The sequence below is a fragment of the Macaca thibetana genome, chromosome 9 (assembly GCF_024542745.1).
Source record: "Macaca thibetana thibetana isolate TM-01 chromosome 9, ASM2454274v1, whole genome shotgun sequence".
In the NCBI taxonomy this organism is placed as follows: Eukaryota; Metazoa; Chordata; class Mammalia; order Primates; family Cercopithecidae; genus Macaca; species Macaca thibetana.
In genome coordinates this window covers 45,551,473-45,578,650 of record NC_065586.1, presented here as the reverse complement: position 1 = coordinate 45,578,650, position 27,178 = coordinate 45,551,473, and the positions used below count along the sequence as shown (strand labels likewise).

Genomic DNA, 27,178 nt, shown 5'->3' with positions numbered 1-27,178 from the left:
CACCTGCACCTCTCTTGGCCACAGCACCCCCACCCTTGCCCATCATTGTACCTGGAGATTTTGGGGTCCTCCCAGAAGCCTTGTGCTGCAGGCAAGGTGTGCAGTGAGGGGGCGTTTGTCAGACAGTGTGAGCTTCCAGGACTTTCTTGACAGGGCTCTTGGGCAGAGACTTTCAGCGGGTCCAGAGGAGGGGTTTGTAGTTCCCTTGGGAGCATCCCTTATCCCCAACCCCACTATTGTGCCTTGAGGTGGGACCACCTGTAGAGAAGGGGGAGTGGGCAGATGGGCCCCCAATTGGTGGGCACCAGGATGAGGCTACCCAGGCCCTCCCAGGCCTGGCATTCCTCTGTCCCTTAGACGTGGTTCATGGTGCTGTCTTTCTCCACCAGGGCATTTTTCGCAACTGGCTCTATTTTGTGCCACCCCTGCTGCTTGCACCACTGCTACTGTGTTGTGTCTGGTGGCTGTGCTGCAAGAAGGCAAGTGATTTTTCCCCACCCAGCCCTGGGGCCCAGGTACAGGCCCGTCCTCTGAGGGACTCTAACATGTGACTGCCCCATGATCCAGCCTGTGGGAAGTTTCCCTCAGCTCCTGGCTCATCACATGAGCCCAGGGAGTGGCAGACCTGTCCACACATTCCCAGAGCCTAGCAAGCCTGGGCTTCTGCAGGACCTCCTGCCCCGGGCTGGCCACATAGAGCTGGCCTGGGATGCCGTGGACAAGGGGGTGAGGCCTGCCCTGGCTCCTAGAGAAAAGTGACCCCAGAACCCCTGAAACCAGGGCTGCCTCAACAATCGGGACTTCTGGAAGCCTCAGATGGACAAGGGCCAGGAGGCAGCCTCTGTGTGAAGGGAGGAAGAGAGGGTCCCCCCTGAGGTCCTGATGGCCCAAATGGAGGATGGTGCTGTAACTCCCAGCTGTCTGTGACTTGGGAAACCAGCATGGATCTCGGTACATGTCTGGTGCCTTCCCCATTCCTTCATCTGTCTTTACTGAGCTCCAGCTTCCCCTGGGCCCCATGCTGGGCTGGGGAGGGACAGAAATGAAGCTCCCCACGGGCAGCTCACAGTCCTGGTTTGTCGGGGCTGAGAGTGAAATGTCAACCCCACAGAAGTGGGAAGGGCCTCCTATAAGGCAGAGCAGGAGACAAAAGCAGAGATGGAGCCCAGGGCAGGGAGAGTGTCAGGGGCGCTGGGAGCTGGGGCAGAGAAAGCCAGCCCAGAGAGCTGCAGACAGAGGACAGAGCAGAGGGAGGAGAGGACAGAGCTCAGCCCCGTCCCCAGGCTCCAGATGCGGATGTGGCTCCGTTTGGCTTCTCTGGATCCCTGTCTCCTGGCAGGGATGAGGGGTTGGCTGGGGTTAGCTTCTAGGGACTGCAGGGCTGAGGGGTGAAGGAGTCCTGGCGGGCACCAAGCTGGGAGGGACACCAGCCCAGTGAACACAGGGACCAGGAGTCTGGGAGCAGGCTGTGGCTCACCTGGGCTGGGGACCCACCCCAGGGGCCATATGCAGTGGTGAGTAACTGAGGCAGGAGGCCCTGGGCCTGAGACAGGGTGGGAACAGGCCTCCCTGGTCAAGGATGGCCTCTGCGGTGCTATGTAGTGGGCCCAGGGAGGCTGCATCTGCAACCAGGTGGATGCAGACAGTCATCTGCAAATGCTGGAACCATTGCACAGCCCCCAGGACAGGCTTCCTCCAACAAGGCTGGCCTCGGGAGAACCAAGGCGACTGGGACGAAGTTGTTAGTATTTAGGGGAAGAGGCATGTCTGCAAACCAGGAAGTTTGCGTGTTTCTTACGTGAAGGACGGTCCCCTGTGGTGTGGGCTCCTCACTAGTCCTTTCACTTCCCAGATACACATCTGGGAGTGGCCAGCACTGTGCCCGGTGCTGAGGCAATGACACCATACTCTTGCTCTTAAGAGTTGTCTGAAAAGTCAGCAAACCATTGTTGTTGTTGTTTTTTTTTGGGTGCTAGAGCAGGAGATACCACCATTTCTACCACCACAACTTCCGCATCCACTGCCTCCGCCCCCGGCTCCTGTAAACACCTGCCCCACTGTGATTGTTGCTGTGGGTGTCAAGGAGTGTGCGGGATGAGAGGGGTAGAGGTGAGAAGCACAGTGGAGAGGGGCTGCAATCCCCAGGCTAGGACTACGGGAGGAGGAGCAGCTGGGTCCCACTGCAGAGACCAGGCCCTTCCTGGAGGAAGGCAGACTCTATGGAGGATGGACTTTGGTCACCTGGTGCCCAGAGAAACCAGAGGTCCACCTCATGCTAGTGCCCCAGTGGCAGGCATATGTGAGGGATCCTGTCCCCTGCACTACCAGGTCTGTCCCCACACATTGAACTCCCTCCCTAGAAGGATCCGTTTCTGTACAGTGGCAGCTTTTGATGTCTGACTGGTTCCTGGTTCCCACAGGGGTACCTCAGCTCTGGCAGTGGCCTCGGCTTTAAACCACCTGTCTGCAGGTGCATGGGTCAAGCAACCTGAGTCACAAAAGGTCATGTAGATCAGAAAAAAAAAATAGAATTGACCAGTCCTGACACGCATTCTCACCACAACAAACACTGCAAGGATGCCAGGGGCACCTGCCAGCCCAGGCAGCAGGATCTTCAGGCAGTGAGGAAAAGCTGTCCCTGAGTGGGCTTGTCGCCTGCTGAGATGGGCTGACAGGCACTGCAGGGAGGGGAGGAGGTGGAGACCCGAAAGCGCCCTCACAAGACACCTGTGCAGGAGCTTGAGCCCCGGAGCCAACACAACCACTCTCCCTGAGGAAACCTCCTTCACGGGCAGGTACAGGCCCATCTTGCTGAGGGGAACCCAGCCAGGCAGCAGCAGGGGCCCTGCACAGGGGTAGAGAGGGCGCCTGGGTGGCTGGTGTTGAGGGAGAAGGACCCCAGAGTTCCTGCCTGGTCTGCCCCTCTCCCCCTTGGTCCTGGCTCTGTCTGTGGTCAGATCTCTTGCTTCCTCCTGGGAGTGTCAGGTTCCTCTGCAGCCTCAGTGGGTATCTGGGGAAGCCAGGCCTGTCTCTCCCCAGAGTGTGGGGCACAGAGAAGCCGAAACACAGCCTCTAGGGGCAGGAGGTCACCTGCCAGCGGCCTGCACTGCCTTGCAATGCACGGCCCTCATCCCATCCCCACCAGGGCCCAGAAAGGCCTGACTGCAGCAACCAGTGGCCAAGGGGCTGCCCGCCGTGGGTCCTGGGCTGCTTTCTGGCCTGTTTTTCTCTGCCTTCCTCTTCTCTCTTCCCTGGGGTCAGGTACCTACCCCCTGAGCAGGGCATGGTCCTCTCACCTGCCTTCCCCTTGTGTGACCCAGCAGCAAGGCTCCTCCTCCCTCCTGCCCAGGCCCCCATGCTGGGCCCCCAGGCCTAACTCATGCTCCCCTTCAGGACCTCTGCTTGGAACCACAGGGTCCTCCCACCTTTAGACTTTTCCTATGAATCTGCCCCTGGCTTTTCTTCTTTCTACAACCAAAGTACTTTTTGGTCCAGATTCCAAAACTCTCTGTGGCCACAGTGACCACGTCTCCAACATGCAACCCTGCCAGGCCCCTCCTCCAGGGGGAAATGGGAGCTTTCTCTGGGTGTGTTCCTTGGAACAGAGCCATGGAGGGCTGGGGAGTCCTGAGAAGGCATCCAGGCTGCATGGCTTCATCGTGGCCACGCTGCTTTTCAGGGCAATCTGGATACCTTTTGTGACCTCTTTCACCCAAGCTGCCGCCAGGTGCCATGGATGTGGTGTCAGCACAGGGCCCAGGTGAGCCAGGCCTGTCTCTCGCCTTTTAAAACCTTGTTTAGTTGCTGGTTTCGGCAAACCCAAACATTTTTGCATTTCAGCACATGATAATGCAGGAAATTCTCAAAGGCTTAGTTTACCAAAAACCTCAACATTTTTGTGGCAAAAGCAGTCAGTCTTGTTTACTTTCAATTTTTGTTTTAAATTGAGTGTGTCTCCCTGCTCCATCACCTTCAGTTCCCTGAATAAATTTTTTGATAGTGTCTTCTTCCAGGCCATCCCCACTACACACTCATACAAAATGCAGCAGCAAGACTCTGAGGCTCTTGAGTCAAACTCTACCTCCCATCCATGCTGACGATCCTCCTTCACCTTATCCTGTGGATGCTCATTATGTTAATGGGAAACAGTATTGCTAGATCCATCTGGAAAGTCAGGCTAATAATGTGAAACCTTACCCTCTGTCACCAAATGTAGTGCCCACAATGATATAACAGCCTCTGCAGTGAGTTTAATTCGTGTGCGCACCACAGCAGGAAGCCCTTTAGAAATTGGATCTCATTTCATTCTCACAACACCCAGGAAGGCTCATAGCTGCCATTCATATAGACCTTAAGGTGCGCAGACACTGTTGCAAGTACATTCCACAAACTAACATATGTCATAACTCTATTGCGGGGAGGAAGCTAGAAGCCCTACAAAGTTAGGTAACCTACCCAGGGTCACACAACCAGGAAGCAATAGGACAAGCATCCAACAGCCTGGCTCCAGGTCCTTATTGTGTTCATGGCCACCTCTCTGTCCTGCAAGGCAGTCACTACTGTCTGCATTTCACAGCTGTGGACACCGAGGCTCTGATGTTTAGTGATAGGCTCAACATGGCAGGATCGTTGAGTGGTAGAGCCGGGCTATGAACTGACCCGAGGGGAGGCTCATGTCTGAGTCAGGTTCCACCCCATGTCCTGCTGTCAGAGTGATCTATGGAAACACCTGCAAGTGCATCTCCCTTCAGTGCAAAATGTCACACAGCAGGTCCTCAAATAACGTTTCATTCAACGTCTTCTGAATACTGAGTGAGAAATGATGATGCTGATCAGAAAAAAATCCATTCCTGGCTAAGGTCACTGCCTGTGTGGAGTTGGCGTGTGAAAAATGACATTGGTATTTTGTTAGTAATTGCATCGAATCTGCAGATGGCTTTGGGTAGTACAATCATTTTAGTAATATTAACTTGTCCAATTTGTGTAAATGGGATGTCTTTCCATTTGTTTGTGTCCTCTTCAATTTCTTTCATCAGTGTTTTCTAGTTTTCCTTATTGAGATCTTTCACCTCCTTGGATAAATTTATTTCTAGTTGTTTTTTTTTTTTGTAGTTATTGTTAATGGGATTGCCTTCTTCATTTCTTTTCCAGCTCTGTTATTATTGGTGCTACTGAATTTTGTATGTTTATTTGATAATTTTTTACAATGATAATAGAGATGAGTGTCTCACTATGTTGTCCAGGCTGGTCTTGAAATCCTGGGCTCAAGCAATCCTTCCACCAAAATGCTGAGATTACCTATGTGAGTCTCTGCACCCAGCCTATATGTTGATTTTGTATCCTGAAACTTTACTGAATTTGTTTGTCAGATCTAGAAGTTTTTTGGTGGAGTCTTTAGGTTTTTCTAAGTATAAAATCATGTCATTTGCCAAGAAGGAAAATTTGACTTCCTCTTTTCCAGTTTGGGTGCCTTTTATTTCTTTCACTTGCCTGATTGCTGTGGCTAAGATATTCAGTACTATTTTGAATAGGAGGGGTGGAAGTGGGCATCCCCGCCTTGTTCCACTTCTTAGAGGGAAAGCTTTCAGCTTTTCCCCATTTCATGTGATGTTAGCTGTGAGTTTGTCATATGAGGCCTTTATTATATTGAGGTATATTCCTTCTATGCCTAATTTGTTAAGAGTTTTTGTCATCTTATGCCCAGACCCTCTGTTCCCCAAAGAAGACCACCAGAGTCCAGAGTCAAAGCCAAGCGGCAAGGATCTTTACGACAAGTTCGAACTTGGTCCCTCCATTACACAGCATACAAGAGGGCCCCGAACAATGCGAGTGTTTGCTTTTTATAGCCCGAAAGTTACAGGGGAACAAAGGAATTCTTTTGGTTCCCGTGCTTTCAGTAAAACTTTGAATGGCTGCCTCCTTATCGGAGACTTTTCCAGGTGGTGTTTGTACTGGGCTCAGGAAGTTTGAGAGATATATGGCAATATGTGGTGGGATGGGAGGATGGGATGTGTTTGTACTGGGCTCAGGAAGTTTGAGAGATATGTGGCGATATGTGGTGGGATGGGAGGATGGGATGTGTTTGTACTGGGCTCAGGAAGTTTGAGAGATATATGGCGATATGTGGTGGTGGATGGGAGGATGGGATGTGTTTGTATTGGGCTTGTTTGTTTTGAGCCCGGGGCTGAGGAATGTGCCCGGCTCCTCTCATTCCCCCGTTCTTTTCAGGTATCTCTAGAGCCAATCTTGGGTCTTACAAGTCTGATTCTGTTTCAGCGTCTACAGGTTGGTATTGGGCTCTGAGGACCATGAGTTGTACAGTGTCAAATCTTTCTCTAACGAACCGCAAAATTCTGTTAACAACACAAGGTCCTACGGTAAGCAGAAATAGAAGACTCAGCAGGGGTCCAAGGAAGGGGGCTAACAGAGAAAACATAGATGAGTTCCACCATTGGTCTGCAGCTGAAGCAAACTGCCATGTTCTTACTTCTGTGCTTAACTTGTGTAACTGTTGGACCCGGTCCTCCACAAGTCCTGATTCATTTATGTAGAAACAACAGTCTTCCTTTAGGAACATACACGTACCCCCTTTTTCAGCAGTGAGTAGGTCTAAGGCCCTCCGGTTCTGCAAGGTTACCTGTGCTAGGGACGTGAGCTGCCGCTGGAGGGAGGCAAGGGACTCAGCTGACTCCTCCATAGCAATGGCAAATTGTTGGTACAGCTTGTTACTTTCTATGAGGGTGTGACCTAAGGCTCCCCCCGCCAGTCCGGCTGCCATGAAGGATGCGGTGAGGGAGATTCCTGCAATGAGGGGGAGAAATATGGCTCGTGCAGGTCTCGGTCTAGGGACTGGGTGAATAACAGCACTAGTCCAGTTACCGGTATACCCTAGGAACTCTCCGGCAGTAAGTAGAGTCAACCGGGGAACTAATGTGACAGGAAGACACAGTAGGTTGGTAACAGAGGGGCTTGATAGGTTTTTAGATAATGTTCCATTACACCAGAAGAATATGCCTGACGGAGCCCTTAAGGTGATATTAGGGGGCGTTGCAGTGATGCTGCAGAGGCTAGAATTAGTTCCTGAGAAACAGTAGGGAAACTTTTCTTGACTGGGGTTTAGGTATAGTGGCACGTTAGGGATAGGGGCATATGAGGGGTTTCGGTGGTTGTTAGCTTGGGCAGAGGTAGAGGATCCCCACGGCAGGGGGACAGCGGTTAGCGGTGGACACCCTAGAGTGGCACACAGAAAGCCGCCAGACAGGCTGTGAATTCCTGTAAGGTTAGCAAGTTCTAATCCTTCTTGCAATAATTTTAACCAGGAAAAAGGACGTAAATCTTGTGTCAGGTGGTTTTCTTGTCGCTGGATATTTCCATGGACCAGGGGCCGTACCTGCACTAGACCCCGCCACAGATAGAGGTGACTGCTAGGCCATGTGGAGGCGGAGGAGTAGTATACAGCCCCGTGTTGAGGCGTGGTCCAGCGGGAGTTCCAGGGGTCTCTAACTATCCATGTATATGAAAGGTCTCCATCTCGTCTACAATGGAAGGGCTATCTGGGATCTATCTGTTCTTTTCCACCCCACCATTGGTATTTATGGACGACACAATAGTTATAAGGGCAGCTGGCACTTTGGTGCCACCAATAGTGCTTACAATTGTATTGAGTCTGATCATACTTGAAGCATATCATTGGTGCCACTGGTTTGGCTATTGGGAAATCGGTAAAATTTAGTAAAATTGGGCTATTGCACCCTGAGGAGGGGCAATCTGCACTGGCCACTAATTTCCCGGGCTTATGAGGTTGCCCAGGGTGGGTTTGGTTTTCATAAAGCCAGAATCTCCAGACAAAGGGATTAGGAGCTGGCTTTATGTTTTCCCCAGCGGCCACTAGGGCGTTAGAGTCAGACTACCTAACTGCATGTTTGCAGTGAGCTATGCTGTTGGCGCAGGGTGAGTTTTAAGGGGTTGTTCTTAGCTCTGTCCACAGTCCACGTGTCCAGTGCTTCAGCCGCCGCCGTGATTGGTCCCAGGAGGTCGGAGGTTGGGTCCACCGGCTTGACGTGGGTGTAGTGGATCCACGACGCGATGCCTTCTGCCTTTAGGGCGGTGGGTGTGGTTAGGAGTACCTGGAGTGGTCCTTTCCACCTGGGTTCTAGGGTCTCTTGTCGGTGTCGCTTGACCAGGACCCAGTCTCCTGGCTGGTACGGATGGGGTGTCGGCGGGGGACTGGTCTCATATAGTTCCTTCAGCTTGGGCCAGATTTCTTGATGAATTTTCTGCAAGGCTTGTAGGGAAAATAAGAGTTCAGAGACATTTTCTGTTTCAGACTTGAGCAGATCATCTTTTAGGCTGGGAACTAGGGGTGGGGGTCTACCATACATGATTTCATAAGGGGTAAGGCCCAGTCTGTAAGGGGTATTACGGGCCCGGAACAGAGCGTAGGGGAGAAGGACTACCCAATTAGCGCCAGTCTCCGTAGTCAATTTAGTTAAGGTCTCTTTTAAGGTCCGATTCATCCTTTCTACCTGTCCTGAACTCTGGGGCCTGTAAGCGCAATGGAGTTTCCAATTTGCCCCAAGGATGGAAGCCAAATCCTGACTTACCTTAGCAACGAAAGCGGGCCCATTATCTGACCCTATCTGGACGGGGAAGCCATACCTGGGAAGGATATCTTCCAGAATTTTCTTTGCTACGACCTGAGCAGTTTCTCTTTTGGTTGGGAATGCTTCCGTCCACCCTGAAAAAGTATCTACAAAGACAAGTAAGTACCGGTACCCGTACTTTCCTGGCTTTATTTCAGTAAAATCTACTTCCCAGTAGATACCAGGCCTGGTTCCCCTGAGCCTTGTTCCTGTTGCAGCTTGAGATTGAGGGTATGCGTTGTTAAGCTGGCAGACTTTGCAACTTGTCACGATACTGCTGGCCATCTCAGCTATATGTCTGATTTTGAGCCTGGAGCGTCTGATCAGGTCTATCATCCGCCGGGCCCCCAGGTGGGTGGTTCGGTGGATGTGTTCTAACACCTGTTGTCCTAATTTTTCTGGTAGGATGGTTTGGTCATTAGTATCAGTCCACCACCCATTCTGGACTTGTTTCAGGGGAAGTTTGTCAATCCACTGGAGATCTTGTTCTGAATATTCAGGGAAATTTGGCAAGTCCCGGGGGCCCGGGTCAGGGAGCTGGAGTGTAAGGAGTTGGCTGGGAGCCTTTGCCACATTCCTTGCAGTTTGGTCTGCCAGAAAGTTGCCTTGAGCAGTTGGAGTAGTTGGTTTCTGATGCCCTGGGCAATGCACAATGGCTAACTTTTCTGGCCTCCATAGGGCTGTTAGCAGGGCTAGGATCTCTTGCTTGTTTTTTATCTCTTTTCCTTCAGCCGTCAGTAACCCTCGCTCCCTGTAAATGGCCCCATGTATATGCGCCGTTGCAAAAGCATATCGGCTGTCTGTATATACTGTCAGCTTCTTCCCCGCCCCTAAGGTAAGAGCTTGGGTGAGCGCAATCAGTTCGGCCTTCTGGGCCGATGTCCCCGGGGGCAGGGGTTCCGCCCAGATTACCTCAGTCTCTGAAGTCACTGCCGCTCCAGCGTACCTCTGGCCTTGATGCATGAAGCTGCTCCCATCAGTGAACCAGACGAGGTCGGCGTCAGGAAGTGGGCGGTCCTGCAGATCTTCTCGAACTCCGTGCACCTGAGCTAGTATCTCGGTGCAGTCATGGAGTGGGGCGTCCAGGTCCGGGTTGGGCAGCAGTGAGGCAGGGTTTAAGGTCGTTGGGGGCAGGAAAGTTATCCTGAGAGGATTTAGTAGTAGTCCTTGGTAGTGGGTGAGCCGGGCGTTACTCATCCATCGATTAGGTGGCTGTTTGAGTACACCTTCGATGGCATGTGGAGTAACGACCCGCAATTCTTGTCCCATGACAAGTTTATCAGCATCTTGCACCATCAGAGCCGTGGCTGCAATCATTCGGAGACAAGGGGGCCACCCGGCAGCCACTGGGTCTAACTTCTTTGACAGGTAGGCAACTGGCCTCCGCCAGGGGCCTAAGTTCTGAGTTATTACTGCCTTGGCGACACCCGTATTCTCGTCCACATATAGGTGGAAGGGCTTGGTAACATCAGGTAGCCCCAGTGCAGCGCGCAGAGAGTAAGGCGGTTTTAATCTGTTGGAAAGCCGACTCGGCTTCGTCTGTCCAATTAAATGGCTGCTGCCCCCGGTTGCCTGATACAAGGGTTTAGCCAGTTCTGCGAACCCAGGTATCCATAGTCTGCAAAATCCCACCGACCCCAGGAATTCCCTCACTTGTCGGGTGGATTGTGGCCTGGGGATCTGCAGAACAATTTGTTTCCGGGCGTCTGTTAACCAGCGCTGCCCTTCTTTAAGCAGGTACCCTAGATATGTTACCTCTGGCTTACAGATTTGAGCTTTCTTTGCCGAGGCTCGGTAGCCCAGATTCCCCAGAGCTTGTAAGAGACCCTTGGTCCCTTGGATGCAAGCTTCTTGGGTCTCAGCAGCAATTAGGAGGTCATCAACATACTGTAGTAAAGTTATTTCAGGATGTTTGCGTCGGTACTCACCCAGGTCTTCATGGAGGGCCTCATCGAACAGGGTAGGAGAGTTTTTAAATCCCTGCGGCGGCAGCCTGGTCCATGTCAATTGGCCACTTATGCCCCTATCAGGGTCATTCCACTCGAAGGCGAAGAGCTTTTGGCTCTGAGGGGCTAAAGGCAAACTGAAGAAAGCATCTTTCAAATCTAAAACAGTGTACCATTGATGTTTAGGGTTTAAGGTACTTAGGAGGGTATACGGGTTAGGCACAGTTGGATGTATGTCCACAACCCTCTTATTGATTTCTCTTAAGTCTTGTACAGGTCTGTATTCTCCACTATTAGGTTTTCGTACCGGCAACAATGGAGTATTCCAGGGCGAGTGACATGGGCGAAGGACCCCTTGGTCAAGGAGCCGGCGGATATGCGGGGCAATTCCTTTCTTGGCCTCTAGGGGCATCGGGTATTGGCGTACCCGCACGGGGTCTGTCCCAGGCTTAAGTTCAACAAACAAGGCAGGACGGTGTTTTGCTAGTCCTAAGCCCCCCGTTTCCGCCCAAGCTTCTGGATATTGCTGGAGCCAGGTTGCTATGTCCTGGTCAGGGGCCGCTCGCTCCTGGTGGAGCCAGTACTCATCTTCTAGGGTTATAGTCAGGACGGACACGGGCCGATTGTGGGAGTTGGTAACGACCGGCCCTTCAGGGAGGAAATGGATCTGTGCTCCCATTTTAGTTAGCAGGTCTCTCCCTAATAGGGGACAGGGGCTCTCAGGGATGACCAGGAAAGAATGGGTTACATTCTTGGCTCCGAGGTTTACTGTCCTTTGTGTTGTCCATGGGTATTTTTTAACTCCTGTGGCCCCTTGTACCCACGAGGACTTGGAGGACAATTTCCCATTAGTTTTAACTAAGACTGAGTGCTGTGCTCCCGTATCGACCAAGAACTGGATTGGGGACCCCTCCACTTGCAAAGTTACCCTAGGTTCGGGGAGGGGATCCAAACCCCGTCTTCCCTAGTCTTCATCTTGAGTGACTAGTACGGGTGTAGACCTAGGGGGTCCCTGTCCTCGTTGTTTCTTTTTGGGGCAGTCTCTTACCCAGTGGCCAGCCTCCTTGCAGTAGGCACATTGGTCTTTTCTCAGGTTATCATGCCTTGGGGGCCGCCTAGGTTGGGTGTACTCTAGCTGTAGATGCTCTTTCTGTACCACTGCTGCCAGGACCTTGGTCATTTTTTCAGTGGCCTTAAATTGCCTTTCCTCCGGAGTATCTCTGTTATTGTAAACCCGCTGGGCTATCTGAAGGAGGTCTTGAATCCGCTTTCCTTCCAAGTCTCCTAATTTCTGGAGTTTTTTTTTAATATCTGGGGCTGCCTGATTTACGAAAGACATTACAACAGCTGCCTGACTTCCTGGAGCCTCTGGATCTATGGGGGTGTACTGTCTAAAAGCTTCCATTAATCTTTCTAAGTAGGTGGCTGGGCTCTCTGTCTTTCCCTGCAGAATAGAATATACTTTAGCCAAATTAGTGGGCTTGCGAGCAGCTGCCCGGAGACCTGCCATTAGAGTCTGGCAATAAAGGTGTAGCCGTCCCCTACCTTCTGCCGTGTTGTAGTTCCACGCTGGCCTGGTCAGAGGAAAGGTCGCGTTTATGAGGTCGGGGTTGGCAGTCGGTTGACCGTCGTCCCCCGGGACCAGCTTTCTAGCTTCTACCTGTATTCTCTCTCGCTCTTCCGTGGTAAACAAGATTCGGAGGAGCTGCTGGCAATCATCCCAAGTGGGCTGGTGGGTGAACATGACACTATCCAGTAAAGCCAGTAAATCTTTGGGGTTGTCTGAAAACCGAGCACTCTGAGTCTTCCAGTTATACAGATCACTGGTGGAGAATGGCCAGTACTGGAGCCTGGGGATTCCTGTGTCATCTGGGGGTCCTATTTCCCGAAGGGGTAAAGCCACCGTGGAGTCAGGCGGCTGGGGGGGGCTAGCCCGCGAAGTGCGCCCTCGCGTCCGCCCCGCTGGCCCTTCAAAGTTACCTTCCCTGTCAGCGGGCCCGTGTGTGCCGGCCGCCTCCCCTCCGCCTGCTCCCTCCCGCAACTCAGCCCGGGGGGTCGGGGCCTGGGGCCTGGAGGGGTACGGAGGGAGTTCTGTGAACAGTGGGTCCCCGCTATCAGGTAGAACAGGGTGGGGGGGGCAGTTGGTTGCTTGGATTTTAGTGGTCGAGCAACCAGTGTCTTACAGGGTTCAGAGGCTAATTGGAAAGGGGACAGCCAAGGAGGCGGGTTCTCAACAAGGTCCTGCCATATGAGGATATATGGGATTTGATCTAAGTGGCCCGCACGCCCAGGTAGGAAAATCTTGGACTTTACCCTAGTGATGACCGCAAGTCGGAAGGTCCCTTCGGGTGGCCACCCTACATCAAAGGCAGGCCATTCGGAGCGACACGGAGTAATTAGCTTTCCTTTCCTGATTTCCATACCAAGATCATGGCCCCTTGCTCTTACTTATTTGAAATTATTTGTAAAGAGAGATAGAGGAGTGCTCTGGGTATTACCTATCCTGTAATAATTTGTAGTCCCTTCCTGTAAAGGAATGTGGGTTTGAATCCCTGCAAAGGAAATCTGATCTGACTTATTAATGATATTTAGTCGCGATCATGCTCCGACAGCCCAGATCAGAGACAGTTACTGCCCAAACCGCAAACGCGCTCGGGGCAGTTCAGATCAGAGACAGCTACTGCCCAAACCCCAAACCGGCGGTCGGGGCAGTGCAGATCAGAGACAGTTACTGCCCAAACCGCAAACGCGCTCGGGGCAGTTCAGATCAGAGACAGCTACTGCCCAAACCCCAAACTGGCGGTCGGGGCAGTGCAGATCAGAGACAGTTACTGCCCAAACCGCAAACGCGCTCGGGGCAGTTCAGATCAGAGACAGCTACTGCCCAAACCCCAAACTGGCGGTCGGGGCAGTTCAGATCAGAAACAGCTACTGCCCAAACCCCAAACCGGCGGTCGGGGCAGTTCAGATCAGAGACAGCTACTGCCCAAACCCCAAACCAGTGGTCGGGGCAGTTCAGATCAGAAACAGCTACTGCCCAAACCCCAAACTGGCGGTCGGGGCAGTTCAGATCAGAAACAGCTACTGCCCAAACCCCAAACCGGCGGTCGGGGCAGTTCAGATCGTAAGCTAGATCAGACGAGCGCCAGGGGACGTCTCCTACCGGTCTCCACTGGCCGTCCTATAGCGCGTCCGCCAGGACTGTGCCAGCTCCAGTTTCAGACCTCGCGAGTCACAGATTCAGATTCAGAACAGACACAGACAGACAAACGGAGACGAGCCGGCTCACCTATCAGTAGATCGATCCTAGTAGATCCGTTGACCAGGGGTCTGGTGGGCTTGGGGGAATCCCGGACAAGCCCCCAGATGTTATGCCCAGACCCTCTGTTCCCCAAAGAAGACCACCAGAGTCCAGAGTCAAAGCCAAGCGGCAAGGATCTTTACGACAAGTTCGAACTTGGTCCCTTCATTACACAGCATACAAGAGGGCCCCGAACAATGCGAGTGTTTGCTTTTTATAGTCCGAAAGTTACAGGGGAACAAAGGAATTCTTTTGGTTCCCACGCTTTCAGTAAAACTTTGAATGGCTGCCTCCTTATCGGAGACTTTTCCAGGTGGTGTTTGTACTGGGCTCAGGAAGTTTGAGAGATATATGGCGATATGTGGTGGGATGGGAGGATGGGATGTGTTTGTACTGGGCTCAGGAAGTTTGAGAGATATATGGCGATATGTGGTGGGATGGGAGGATGGGATGTGTTTGTACTGGGCTCAGGAAGTTTGAGAGATATATGGCGATATGTGGTGGGATGGGAGGATGGGATGTGTTTGTATTGGGCTTGTTTGTTTTGAGCCCGGGGCTGAGGAATGTGCCCGGCTCCTCACAGTCAAAAAGCATTTTTTTGGGTTTTATCAAATGCTTTTTCAGCATCTATTGAGATGATCATATGGTTTTTATCCTTCATTCTGTTGATGTGATATATCATGTTTATTGATTCGTGTATGTTAAATCATCCTTGCATCCCCAGAGTAAATCCCACTTGATCATGGCAGGATTATCTTTTTGATGTGCTGTTTCATTCAATTTGCTAGCATTTTGTTGAGGATATTTTGTGTCTGTGTTCATCAGGGTTATTGGCTTGTAGTGTTTCCTTTTTTGGTGCATTCTTGTTTGGTTTTGGTATCAGGATAATGCCTCATTCTATGAGGTCTCTTCTATTTTTTTAGAATAACTTGAGGATAATTTGCATTAGTTCTTCAAAAGTTTGGTAGAATTTGGCAGTGAAGCCATACAGTCCTGGGCTTTTTTTTGTTGGTAGATTTTTACATTATTGATTCAATCTTGTTACTCCTTATTGGTCTGTTCAGGTTTTCTGATTCTTCTTGTTTCAACCTTGGTAGGTTGTAAATGTCCAGGAATTTATCCATTTTCTATAGGTTTTCCAGTTTTTTGGCAAATAGTTGTTCACAATAGTTTTTGATGTGTTTTGTATTTCTGTAGTATTAGTTATTGTGTCTCCTTTTTCATTTCTGATTTCGTTTATTTGGGTCTTATCTCTTTTTTTCTTGGGTAGTCTAACTAGCAGTTTATCCACTTTATCTTTCCAAAAAACCAACTTCACCTTTCATTGATTCTTTGTATTTTTAGCCAATTTCGTTTAGTTCTACTCTGATCTGATTTTCATTGTTTCTTTCCTTACACTAATTTTGGGTTTGGTTTGTTCTTGCTTTTCTAATTCCTTGAGATGCATCATTAGATTGCTTACTTGAAATGTTTCTACTTCTTTGATGTAGGCCTTTTTTGCTATAAACTTCTCTCTTAGCATTGCTTTTGCTGTATACCATATGTTTGGGTATGTTGTGTTTCCATTTTCATTTGCTTCAAGAAATGTTTTGATTTCCTTTTTAATTTCCTCATTGTGTTCAGAATAACATCAATTCATTTCCTTGTACTTGTACATTTTCCAAGTTCCTCTTGTTATTGATTTCTAGCTTTGTTCCATGATGGTCTGAGAAGATATTTGGTATGGTTTTGATATTTTTAAAATTTGTTGAGACTTGTTTTGTGACCTGATTTATGGTCTATCTTGGATGATGTTCTATTTGCTGATTAGAAGAACATGTATTCTGAAGTTGTTGGAAGAAATGTTCTGTAGATGTCTCCTAGGTCCATTTGTTCTAAGCTGTAGTTTAAATTTATTTTTTCCTTGTTGGTTTTCTTTCTAGATGACGTGTCTAATGCTGAGAGTGAAGTGTTGAAGTCCCCAACAACTACTGTATTGAAGTATATTAGGTTTAATAATATTTGTATTATGTATATGGGGGCTCTGGTGTTGGGTGCATATATATTTAAAATTGTATTTTCTTGCTGAATTGATCCCTTTATCATTATATAGCATGACCTTCTTTGTCACTTTGTAATGCTTTTGTCTTAAAGTCTGTTTTATCTGATATAATTATAGCTACTTCTGCTCACTTTTGGTTTCTATTTGTGTGATATATCTTTTTTCATTCCTTTCCTTTTAGTCTATATGTGTTTACATGTGAAGTGAGTTTCTTGTAGGCAGCATATAGTTGGGGTATTTTCAAACTTCCTTCAGCCAGACTTTATCTTTTAAGTGGAAAATTTAATCCATTTACATTCAAGGTTATTATTGATATGTGAAGACTTATTTCTGTCATTTTGTTAAATTTTTTTCTGATTGTTTTGTATATTTTTCCTTCCTTTCTCTCATAGTTTATCATTGTGTTGTGGTAGTTTTCTATAGTGGTAACATTTGAGTTCTTTTTGTTATTTCTGTGTTAGCTCTAACAGCAAGTTTTAGACTTTTGTATGTTTTCATGATGGTAGATATCATTCGTTCATTTCCAGGCATAGGACTCCCTCTGGTCTAGTGATGATGAATAAACATTTATTTCACATTTTTTAATAAAGAATAATGTTGTTAGGGATAGTATTATTGGCTGACAGGTTTTCCCCCCCCTTTTAGCACTTTAGATGTATTATGCCATTCTCTCCTGGCCTATACGGTTACTGCTAAGAAATTGTTAGTCTGATCTGGCTTCCCATACATGTGACCAGAGCTTTTTCCTTTCTCTTGCTCTTTTTAGAATTCTGTTTGACTTTTGACAGTTTACTATAATGTGCTGTAAAATAGACCTTTTGAGGTTTTAATTAGTTGTGAATTTCTAAACTTCCTGTATCTGAATGTTAAATCTCTTACCAAATTTGGGAAGTTTTCAGCTACTATTTTGTTAATTAGGTTTTCTATACCTTTGGCATCTTCACCTTTTGGAACACCCTAAATTTCTGTTTTTGGTTGTTTTATAGTGTCCCATATGTTATGTAGGTTTAGTTCATTTTTTAAAATTCTTTTATGTGAGTGGGGCATGGGGAGGGGGGCTCTGGCTGGGTTATTTCAAAAGGCCTGCCTTCAAGTTCTGAGACGCTTTCTTCTTTTTGTTCCACTCTACTGTGGAAGCTCTTGAATAAATTTTTATTTTATGCATTGAATTCTTCACTTTAAGGATTTATGTTTTTCTATTATATCTATTTCTCTGGTGAATTTTTTATTCATATCTGTCAGGCCTCTGAGCCCAAACCAAGCCATTGCATCCCCTGTAACTTGCAGGAATACGCCCAGATGGCCTGAAGTAACCTAAGAATCACAAAAGAAGTGAAAATGCCCTGCCCCCACCTTAACTGATGACATTCCACCACAAAAGAGGTGAAAATGGCAGGTTCTTGCCTTAACTGATGACATTCCTCCACAAAAGAAGTGAAAATGGCCGATCCTTGCCTTAAGTGATGACGTTATCTTGTGAAATTCCTTTTCCTGGCTCATCCTGGCTCAAAAACCTCCCCCACTGAGCACTTTGCGACCCCCACTCCTGCGCGCCAGAGAACAAACCCCCTTTAACTGTAATTTTCCTTTATCTACTCAAATCCTATAAAATGGCCCCACCCTTATCTCCCTTCGCTGACTCTCTTTTCGGACTCAGCCCGCCTTGCACCCAGGTGATTAAAAAGCTTTACTGCTCACACAAAGTCTGTTTGGTGGTCTCTTCACATGGACACGCATGACAATATCCTCAGTTGATTTCTAACGTTTTGTATTTGTTTATATCCTCTTGTATCTTACTGAGCTTTTATAATATCATTTTAAAAAATTATTTTCCCCACATTTCATACTTTTTTTCCAGTGGAATTTGTTGCTAAAGAATTATTGTAATCTTTTGAAAGTGCCATATTTCCTTGTTTAGTCATGTTTCTTATGTTTTACATTGATATCTGCACATCTTTTGTAACAGTTGCTTCTTCGTATATTTTGGATTGGCTTTTTCCTGAAGATGTATATATGGTTTTTATTGGGTCAGAAACTTTAGCTTTGCTTCTGAGTGTGTGAAGCAATGTAGTCTCTCTATGATTTCTTCAACTCTAAGCAGCATCAGTGGTGTGTGATTTCCCCAGTGGCTCAGGCTGTGGTTGTTGGTGGAGGCTGTGGTGATGTTTTGCTGGGGTTGGGGATGTTAGGTGGGTGTGCCCTCAAACCCTGATGGTGGTGAGGAAAGAGAGAGACCCTCTCATACTGTTTTATATTGTTTTATGCTCGGTAGCTGTTTTAAGAAAAAAACAAGGAAGTAAAACCAAAGACAGGCAGCCCGGCGCCAGGCCCAAAACCAGGCCTGGGCCTGCCTGGCCTAAACCCAGTAGTTAAAAATCAACTCATAACTTAGAAACCGATATTATTCATAGATTCCAGGCATTGTATAAGAGAACGTAGTGAAACTCCCTGCCCTGTTCTGTTTCTCTCTGACCACCGGTGCATGCAACCCCTGTCACGTACCCCCTGCTTGCTCAAATCAATCATGACACTTTCATGTGAAATCTTTAGTGTCGTGAGCCCTTAAAAGGGACAGAAATTATGCACTCAGAGAGCTCAGATTTTAAGGCAGTAGCTTGCTGATGTTCCCAGGTGAATAAAGCCCTTCCTTCTATAACTCGGTGTCTGAGAGGTTTTGTCTGCGGCTCGTCCTGCTACAGTGGCAGTGGCAGGGTAAGTTTACCTGTCCTTGGGACCCCAGGTAGTGTACACAGGCACTAGTGTCAGCAGGTAGAAATGGGCAGTTCTCAGGCCTCCATGTGGCTGGCTTGGGTGCTGACAGTCATAGAGGTAGGCCTGGCTGGGGCAGGTCCTTCCCTTGGCAGCATGTGTGGAGCGAGTGTTGACAATAGCAATAACACAGCAACCCTAAGGCTCTAAAGGAACACACGTCAGTGTTAGTGATGGCTGGGTAGGTCAGTTCCCTAAACCCAAAGTGGTACATGCAAATGGATGCTGGCTATGGTGGTAGTGGTAGGCTGGGTGGGTCCGTCATCAGGCCCCTAGGAGGAGTACATAGAGGTGAGCAATGGTGAACAGAGTGGGGGTGATCCCTAGGCCCCCAGGCAGTGTGCTTGGGCACTGAGGTAAGCAGTGTCAGGGTGGGTGGGAGTATCCTCAGGCCCCCCAGTGGAACACTCAGGTGATGGCTGTGGTTGGCAAAATGGAGGGATCCTCAGGCCCGCTGGCAGAGTGCTCAAGTGACTGTGGCAGTGGCAGCAGTGGGCCAGGGGAAACTGTCCTCAGGGTATGTGCAAATGGCTGGGCCATAATGGGCAGGTTGCTTACAGTGGCTCCAGCCATAAGTAGGAGTTCTTAGGCTCTGGGTAGTGTGAGATTTGGCCGCCAGCTGGGGTGGCAGCAGCAGTGGTAGCAGCAGCAACAGAGAAAACCAGTAGTAAGGGGCATGCAAGTATGCAGTGGTTCTGCTGCTGAAAAGGGCAAAGTCACTGTCAAGTGGCATGTGCTTTGGCCCCAGTGATGGCAATAACAGATGCAGTGAGCAGCAGCAGACCCTGCCCTCAAGGCATGTGCATGGCAGTCTTACTGCTGGGGTGGGAACAAGGTTGCTGTCCATGATAACTGCCCCAGGTAGACAGTTTTCAAGCTCTAAGCAACCCACACCTTGGCTCCTTTTTCTCTGAGGGCAGCTTCTCAGCACACTGGGGAGGCAGCTTCCCTATTGTGCTGCACTGTCCATTCCCCAAGATGCAGTACACTGTGTGTGCTAGACTGCTGGGGAGGCTCTGCTGGGTCCAGTTGGCATTGCACTACTGAAGCCCTACAGGTGAACACAGGGAGATGTCAGTGGAGCTCTAGGGATGTGGAAATGCAGGGGCTGTTGGTTTCCAGGGCAGGATGCAGTCTGGTGGTGGCTGGGCTCTCCAAATGGCAGAAAGCTACAGTTGCCCAGGACCTGGGGGGTGGGACCCACATGAGCTCCCACTGAAGCAATGCTGTTTGATAGTCTCTAGGCATCTTCCTACGCTAGTCTCAGGGTCTAGAGGGTTGAGGGATTTTCCTTTGGCTATGGTTACAAAATCCATGGTCAGAATGTCAACCACTGTGGATCTCTCACTTACCTTTTTCTTGCACTAAGGAGCCACTCTGCGTTCCCAGCCAAACCCAGCCAAGCTTGCTGCCTCACTATCTTCCATTTTCATGCCTCATATGTTTCCCATCATTTTTCTATTGAATTTCAGCATTCACTCTTAGATGTTCTTCTTGAAGTGTGATTACTTGCTGTTTTTATTTCTCTTTGTGGAGGAGGTGAGTTCCTGATGCCTCTAGTCAGTCATCTTGAAGCCTCTGCAGTCTTTTGCAGTTTTACTGTTTATCTTCTGACACCAAATCTGTTAAAAGAAAAATTTAAACAAATTAAATTTAACAGAGTTTAACTGATCAAGAAAAAAAGGTGAATCAGGCAACATCAGAATCAGAACAGATTCAGAGAGCGTCTGTGGCTACCATATGGTCAGATATGATGTATGGTCAGAAAAAGAAATGACATACAGAAAATGAAAGTGAACTACAAACATCTGGATTAGTTACACCTTGGCATTTGCCTTATTTGTACATGGTTTGAACAATTGGCTCCCTATGAGTGGCTGAAGCACGGCTGCTGTGATTGGCTAAGACTCAGCTATTGTGACGGAAGCCGACTTCTCAGTTAGGGTTTCAGTTTGTTAGGTTGCAGTTCATGTGTGAGAACTCAAGTATGCGATTACAGAAGTTTTCTTAGATCAAATTTAGTTTGATTTAACACAAATGTTTTTGTAAACTTTGGCAAGCTATTGGGGAAAAGCTAAGATAAAAGCCGTATTTCACGATACACTAAAATATATACAAAATAATTTAAATGTATAAGAGAGAGATATATATATACGTATATAATTACCAATAATAACTAGAATAAAGAGAAGTTTGATTTCATTATCCATGAATTCTTATTCTAGAGGTCTAGGTAAGCATAAAAGCAGTGGAAAATTTTTATTTTTTTCTTAATTTCAAGACCAGCTTTGTCACAAGGAAAAAATGTTCAAAGGAAAATATTCCCAGATTTATTCATATTCATTAATTCAGCAAAAATGTATTCCACAGCAGGTGCTGGGAAGACAAAATGAACCAGACGAAGAATGTCTCACTTTCATGGCAGGGTTTGCATTTTCTTAGGGAGAGTCGGATGGTGACAGAAACTGTCCAGAGGATTAAAAGTCATTAATGTGTCAACAAATGCCTGGTTGGCCAGAGAAGACTCTCTTGGGAGAAAAGGAGAGGAAGAGGGAGGGAGTGACAGTTAAACTGAGAAAAAATGATAAGAAGTCAGTGGAGTAAAAATCTGGGGGATTCCTTTCAAGTAGAAGACACAGCCAGTGTGAATATTTTGGGGCAGCTTGGAGTTGGTGAACCAAAGGTAGGAAATCAAATATTGTCCTTGTCAATCTGTTCATGATGACAGTCAGTGTCACATGGATGCAGGATGTGGAAGACAGACACGTCCCAGCCCTGCAGGTCAGTGTTGACAGGAGTATATTTTCCACAAGTAGCCGTTGTCTTGCATCTGGGTTCACAGATACAGGGCTCTCTGTTGAATAAATGAATGAGTATTTCTAGTGAGACACGGTCCTGTGAATATACTTTTGGTTGTTTCTCAGCTTCACAAGGAAACACTTCAGATCTGACATGTATGAACAAGAACCTGTTTTGGGCATAACTGTAGAGAAGTGAGAAGCCCCTTTGGCATTTTCAAGGGTGACCATAGAAGAACATGGCTCAACCAAGTTGAGTGGTTTAGCTTCTCCAACTTTCACCTTTCTTGTCTCAAAAATAAGGATAAAATGAAATGCATACATAAAGAATGCTAGGCTATGCTATGGCAAGGCCAAGGGAATGGCAAGGCTAAGGGAATGGCAAGGTGAGCCTGTATAGCCAGATCCAGTCCAGGCCTGTCTGCCAGTGGTCTGCACCTGGTGGCAGTTGCCCACTGCAGCATCAGCATGAATGTGGATGGTTCTGGCTCATCAGCTGTCCAGGACACCAGGAGAGCACCAGCACATCTAAGAACCTCCGGTGCAATTGCATGCCAGACTCCTTTTAGTGCTTGACAGGGAGAATACTGGGAGGGGAACCTACCCTTTGTCCCTCATCCTGTTGTGGAGAAGAGGTGGCCTGCTGTGTCCCCACCTTGCCTCACCCTCTCTCCTCACATCCGGAAAGATGTCCACCTTAGCCCCCAACCCAGGAGAAGCATGGATCACCCATTATTTGTGTCTCAGTGTTTCTGCAGGGCTTTACTCTGAGAAGTGAAGAATAGGTGCGTAAAGCGCCTAGCATAGAAAAAGAAAGAGGAGCTCTGGAAATAAAGAAAGAGAAACATAAGGAGGAGAAAGGAAGATAATACGGGGTCTGATGTTGGAATGTCCCTGGGAGGACTTCTGTCTTGCCTAGGGACCCAGCACTTGTGTCAAAATTGAGGGAAGGCAGGGAGAAATGAGTGGCTGGCAGTCAGCAGGCCCCTGGTGCCCTGGAGCCTCATAGCTGGCACCTCCTCCTCCCACAAAAACGAGCACAGGCAGCCCCTCACAATGCCACCACAGATCCCCCAGGCTGGGTTGGCAGTGCCAGGAGGAGGGTCCGTCTCCTTCTGGGAGTGGCATTATCCTTTCTGGTTCCCACCATGCCTCCTAACCATGCCAGAAGAGGGTTTGAACACAATGGCCTTGCTGCACACAGGCATTGCTTAGAGGCAAGAAGGTTGAAGCTGAGGCCTGAGTGGACAGAGGAGAGCACTGACCAGCAGGTGAGATCTTGCCTGGGCCTTATAGTCTGGGTGGTGCCAGGAGGAGTGAGGTGGGGCTTTGAGCCCCCCTGACAGAGCCACCTCTGAGGCCAGGACTGTGGCCCGACATCCTGATGAAGTGTCCTGTGTTCTGAGTCCAGTTGGCCTGTAGTCAGGGGGTAGTGGTGGGTGGAATACGGTGCTGAGACTTCTTGGGCCCAAAGGAGAAGTGGAAAGAAATTGTCCCTGTGCCTCCAGGCTGAGGTCTGGGCCAAGTCCATGGAGTCTCTGGTCGCTCTTGCTCTGTGCTCAGCCTTGAACTTGGTGTGTGACCTGGGGCAGGGAAGTTGAGGGTTTCGTGATGTGAAGGAGCCCCCAGTTCTGTGCTGCAAGGAGAGAGAGAGGCTGTCTGGAGAAAGAGAAAGAGGCTCAACTCTAGTGCTCTGGAGCTTTGGGACCAGGGTATTCGCCTTCAGGGAAGGCAGCTTGTCAGAGGCAGCATCAGAGCTGAGGCTGAGGCTCAGGATGGCTGGGCTTGGACATGCAACTTGGAGAGTTGAGGAGCAGAGTACTTAAGGCAGAGGAGCAGAGCCCTCAAGGCAGAGGAGCAAGGGAGGGTGCCAGGGCATGGCCAGCTCTTCTAGTAGCCGGGCTATGATTGCCTGAAAGCAGGATGTGGAGACCCCAAGAGCCTGGCAGGGGAAGGTCTGGTGTGCAGGCTGGGTGGAGGGACTGGATCCTGCCAGCAGTGCAGAGCATTTCTGGAGGGTGTGAGCTGGGAGGGAAGATGATCCTGGGAGGACTAAATTTGGGGATAGGTGGAGCCAGGGAGAGCAGGCTGACACACTTGGGTTGTACTAAGAAGGAAGCCTAAATCCCTGAACAGGTGGCGGGAGCCCAATCGGGCACGGAGGAGGGTGGACAGGCAACTGCAGACACAGGTGGCTCAGGACAGGGTCTGAGAGGGCACAAGGGGAAAGTGAGCATCATCCTGGATGGGGACTAGCAGGTCAGGTGCAGGAGAGAGCAGGTCCCAGGACGGGGTCTAGAGGGGAGAAGGGTCTCTGTCAGTAAGAGAGGGACCATCTCCATAAGGGAATCCAGCATTTGAGGCACTTGTCACTCACATGCCCAAGGGGAGGCTTTATGCATGAATGACAGGTTCAAGCAAGCTCAAAGTCTGCACGCTCTGGGGAACACCTGTGAGGAATGGAGGGTTTCCTGGGGACCATCAGGCTGAGATTGGCCTGGCAGGGAACCCCTGGGATTCCAGACAGCCTGGGAAGGGTGGCCTTGAGTGGAGAAGGAGCTGAGCAGGCCCCACGCCAGGGAAACCACAGGCGTCGATGGGCTGCTGCTCCTGCCGTGGTCTGTGGGTATCATCAGCGCCACATCACAGATGGGGAGGTTGAGGCGAAGTGGCGTATGCCCACCGGCATCCTGGAAGCCTGCTGCAGCCCTCCAGCCACAGATGCGGAAGGGGATGCAGTTACAGTCCTCATGCATGCAGAGCAGGGACAGGCACATCTAGAGGGACAGGGCAATTCCCACAACGGGCTCAGCCTTCTGCCAGCACATGACCAGAAAGACCAAGCAGGGTGGTCACTTTAGCTGGGAGCAAGGATAAGGAGCTTCCTGGAGGAGGCCACTCGGGAGCTGAGTCTGAAAAGGTGAGCGGCAGTTCACTGGGCAGACAACATTAGGAAGAACATTCCAGAAACAGAGGACAGCCTATACAAATTGAGAAATGGGAGAGCTGAGGGGCTCTGAGAAAGACTGTTATCTGATTGCCTGCCTGCTAAGCCCCAAGAGAACAGCTTTGGGGAAACCGAACAATTATCCTTGAAAAGGCCAGGCTTTCAATTTGCTTTCGTGCTTACAAGATGGTTTCTGGAGCTCTAGGCATCACACTCATACTCCAGGCAGGAAGAAGAAGGAAAAAGGGAAAGCAGGCTTCTTTAAAGCAATGCCCAACAGTTCCTATTTATACTCCATTGCCAGAATGCATTCACGTGGCCATGCTGCTCAGCAAGGGAGACTGGGAAAAGGTCATTTTACATTGCCTCTCTTAACAAAATCAGGTCTCATTAGTAAGGAAGACAGGAAGAATAGACTTGGGGTGACCAATCAGTGTTTAGTATTGCTGGACCCATGTGAGAGATGGAAAAGCCATTCCCAAGAGGCTGAGTGGCTTGCCTGTGGTTAGAGGCTGGAATGAACCCCAGTCCCTTTGACCTTACTTAAAGTGACCCTGAGGGCCTTTTTGAAAGGCCCTGATCAAGTCTTCAGACAGGGTTGCCCGATCATGAGCATAAGAAACCAGCAGAGAGAAAGGCATCGCAGACTTGCAGCTGTGTGGGTGGTGGGTTGGCTACACTGGTGTGTGCCCAGGAAGAAAGCAAAGCAACTGGTCCTGCAAGACAGAACTAGCTATTCCTACGGGTCTGGATCATCCTCTTCCCAAACCAAGGGAATCGTGGAGCTGCTGACTTCTCAGCTCGTCACCCACCCAAGGGTCCCTGGAGCCAGCCTTGAGGGCTGTGGTGAGCGCTCATCCCTTCCACATGCTCACTAGAGCCTTCCAGGCCATGCTGGGGCACAGAGGTAATTGGGGCCTCCTCCTGACCCCCAGGGGGAAGAAGACAAGTTCAACCCCAAGTGAGGGAGTCCAGAGTCAGAGACCCAGGGCTGCCCAGAGAGGAGGGGGGTACTTTTGACACTTGAGCTAGGTCTGGACGGAGGAGTCCAGGCTGGAGGCAGCACCTAGGGGAGAAAGGAGGAGCACAGCAAGGCCCACCCTGTGGGTCCCGATGGGTCCTAACCCCACCCCTTTAGCAAGGCAACTGCAGCCTTCTGAGTCCAATTCCAATGCTGTCACAGTGACCTTCTCTCTCTTCTCTTCCCTACAGGGGAGGTACCTCAGCTTAGCCCTTGCACAGTCCCAAGGCACACATGGTCCCTGCTGCCCAAGGATCTGCTTTCCACACGGTCAGGAGTGCCTTTCCCTACCACAGGCTCCCTGCCGCCCAAGGATGTGCCTGAGACACAGCCTGGAGTACTTTTCCCAAGCAGACTCTGCAACGCGAAGAGCTGCCTTCAACCCAGCTGGGAGTGCCTCCCCATCACCTGCTCCTCCAGGTGCCACCTCCTCCCCACTAGGTGCCCAAGGCCTCCCTCCAGGATGCTGCCACTGCTCCCTGCTCTTCTCGGGCACCCTGCAGAACCCCCTTTGTCACTGCCTCCCCCAGAGCCCATCTTCTAAGGCACCAAACACCCAAGATTAACAGGCCTTTGTTGCTGAACTGGACATACACATTGAGGCTTTGTTTGTGGTCAAAGGTGTTGAATTCTTGCTGATCAACCAAAGGGTTTGTCACCAGGGAGCTTGTCCTCTGAATGAGCTGGATTTATACTGCACCTGCCAGAATTAAGCTCCCTGGTGCCGTGGGGATGCCAGGCATGGATGCATTCCACTCCTAACCGCCCCAACTTCATCTGTCACCAAGGGGTGGGACCATGAGGTCTTAGGCCAAATTCCTCTCTAAAAAAAGCCCCAAAGTCTTTGAAACATGAATTCAATGCTGTATCTCCCTCCCTAGCTTTTTTGCAATGAAAAATATTTGTGTATCTTATTTGCTATACTCTTCACATCCTTGTCCCTGCTTTCCATTTTTTTGGCTATTCAAATTCTGAATGTGTCCCAGAAGGCAATGAGGGTCTTTCTGGAAATGTGAGTTCTCTTTCTAGATACCCCACACTGTCCCCCAAACCAGGCAAATTTCAGCAGATTTTCCTCATTTCATTAGAGAAGATAAACTTCCCCTCTTAGTCATTTGTCCCCAAAGAAGGAAGCACAGCCCCAACAGAGATGAGTGTCAACAGACAGGATCCTACCATCCAGCATGTGCAGACAGTGGCTGCAGGATGGCCCAAGGTGCCACCCACACAGACCAAGGGCTGTGGCTGAGGTTGTCCAGTCATACCTAATCTATCTTGAGAGTAAATCAACTGCTCTCCACCTCCCCCATCTAGTAGAATGCAATATCTATACTTTTCCATAGAATTTTTGAAAGGTAAGTACAGGTTAAAAATATACCAGGTTTAGGTTTTACACAGTATTGACTAATTTGGATGGCAATGTCCCCGCTCCATGTTTTTTTTTTTTTCTTTTAAGGCTTCAATGCAATGGCTTGCCTCTGTGTATAGGGCTTTGGGGCTTTCTCTAAGTCACATGACTTTGACCTTCAATGCCATCATCCCGAGGAGTTACTCTTTCTTGTCCCCCTTCTCCGTCTTGCACCCTCCTGTCCTGCTGCAGCCTGGACTCCGCATCTGGGTCCTGCCAGCTGCGATGTTGGAAAGTGGGCCTCTCCCACCCTTCCCCAGACTCTCCCCTCTGTGTCTGCACATCTGTTTCCCTAGCTGGTTATG

General features: G+C 49.3%; 1 pseudogene; it reads left to right on the top strand.

The window, feature by feature from the left end:
* Positions 1-558: 558 nt before the first annotated feature.
* On the top strand, positions 559-26,335 carry LOC126962232 (anthrax toxin receptor-like; annotated as a pseudogene).
* The last annotated feature ends 843 nt before the right edge of the window (positions 26,336-27,178 follow it).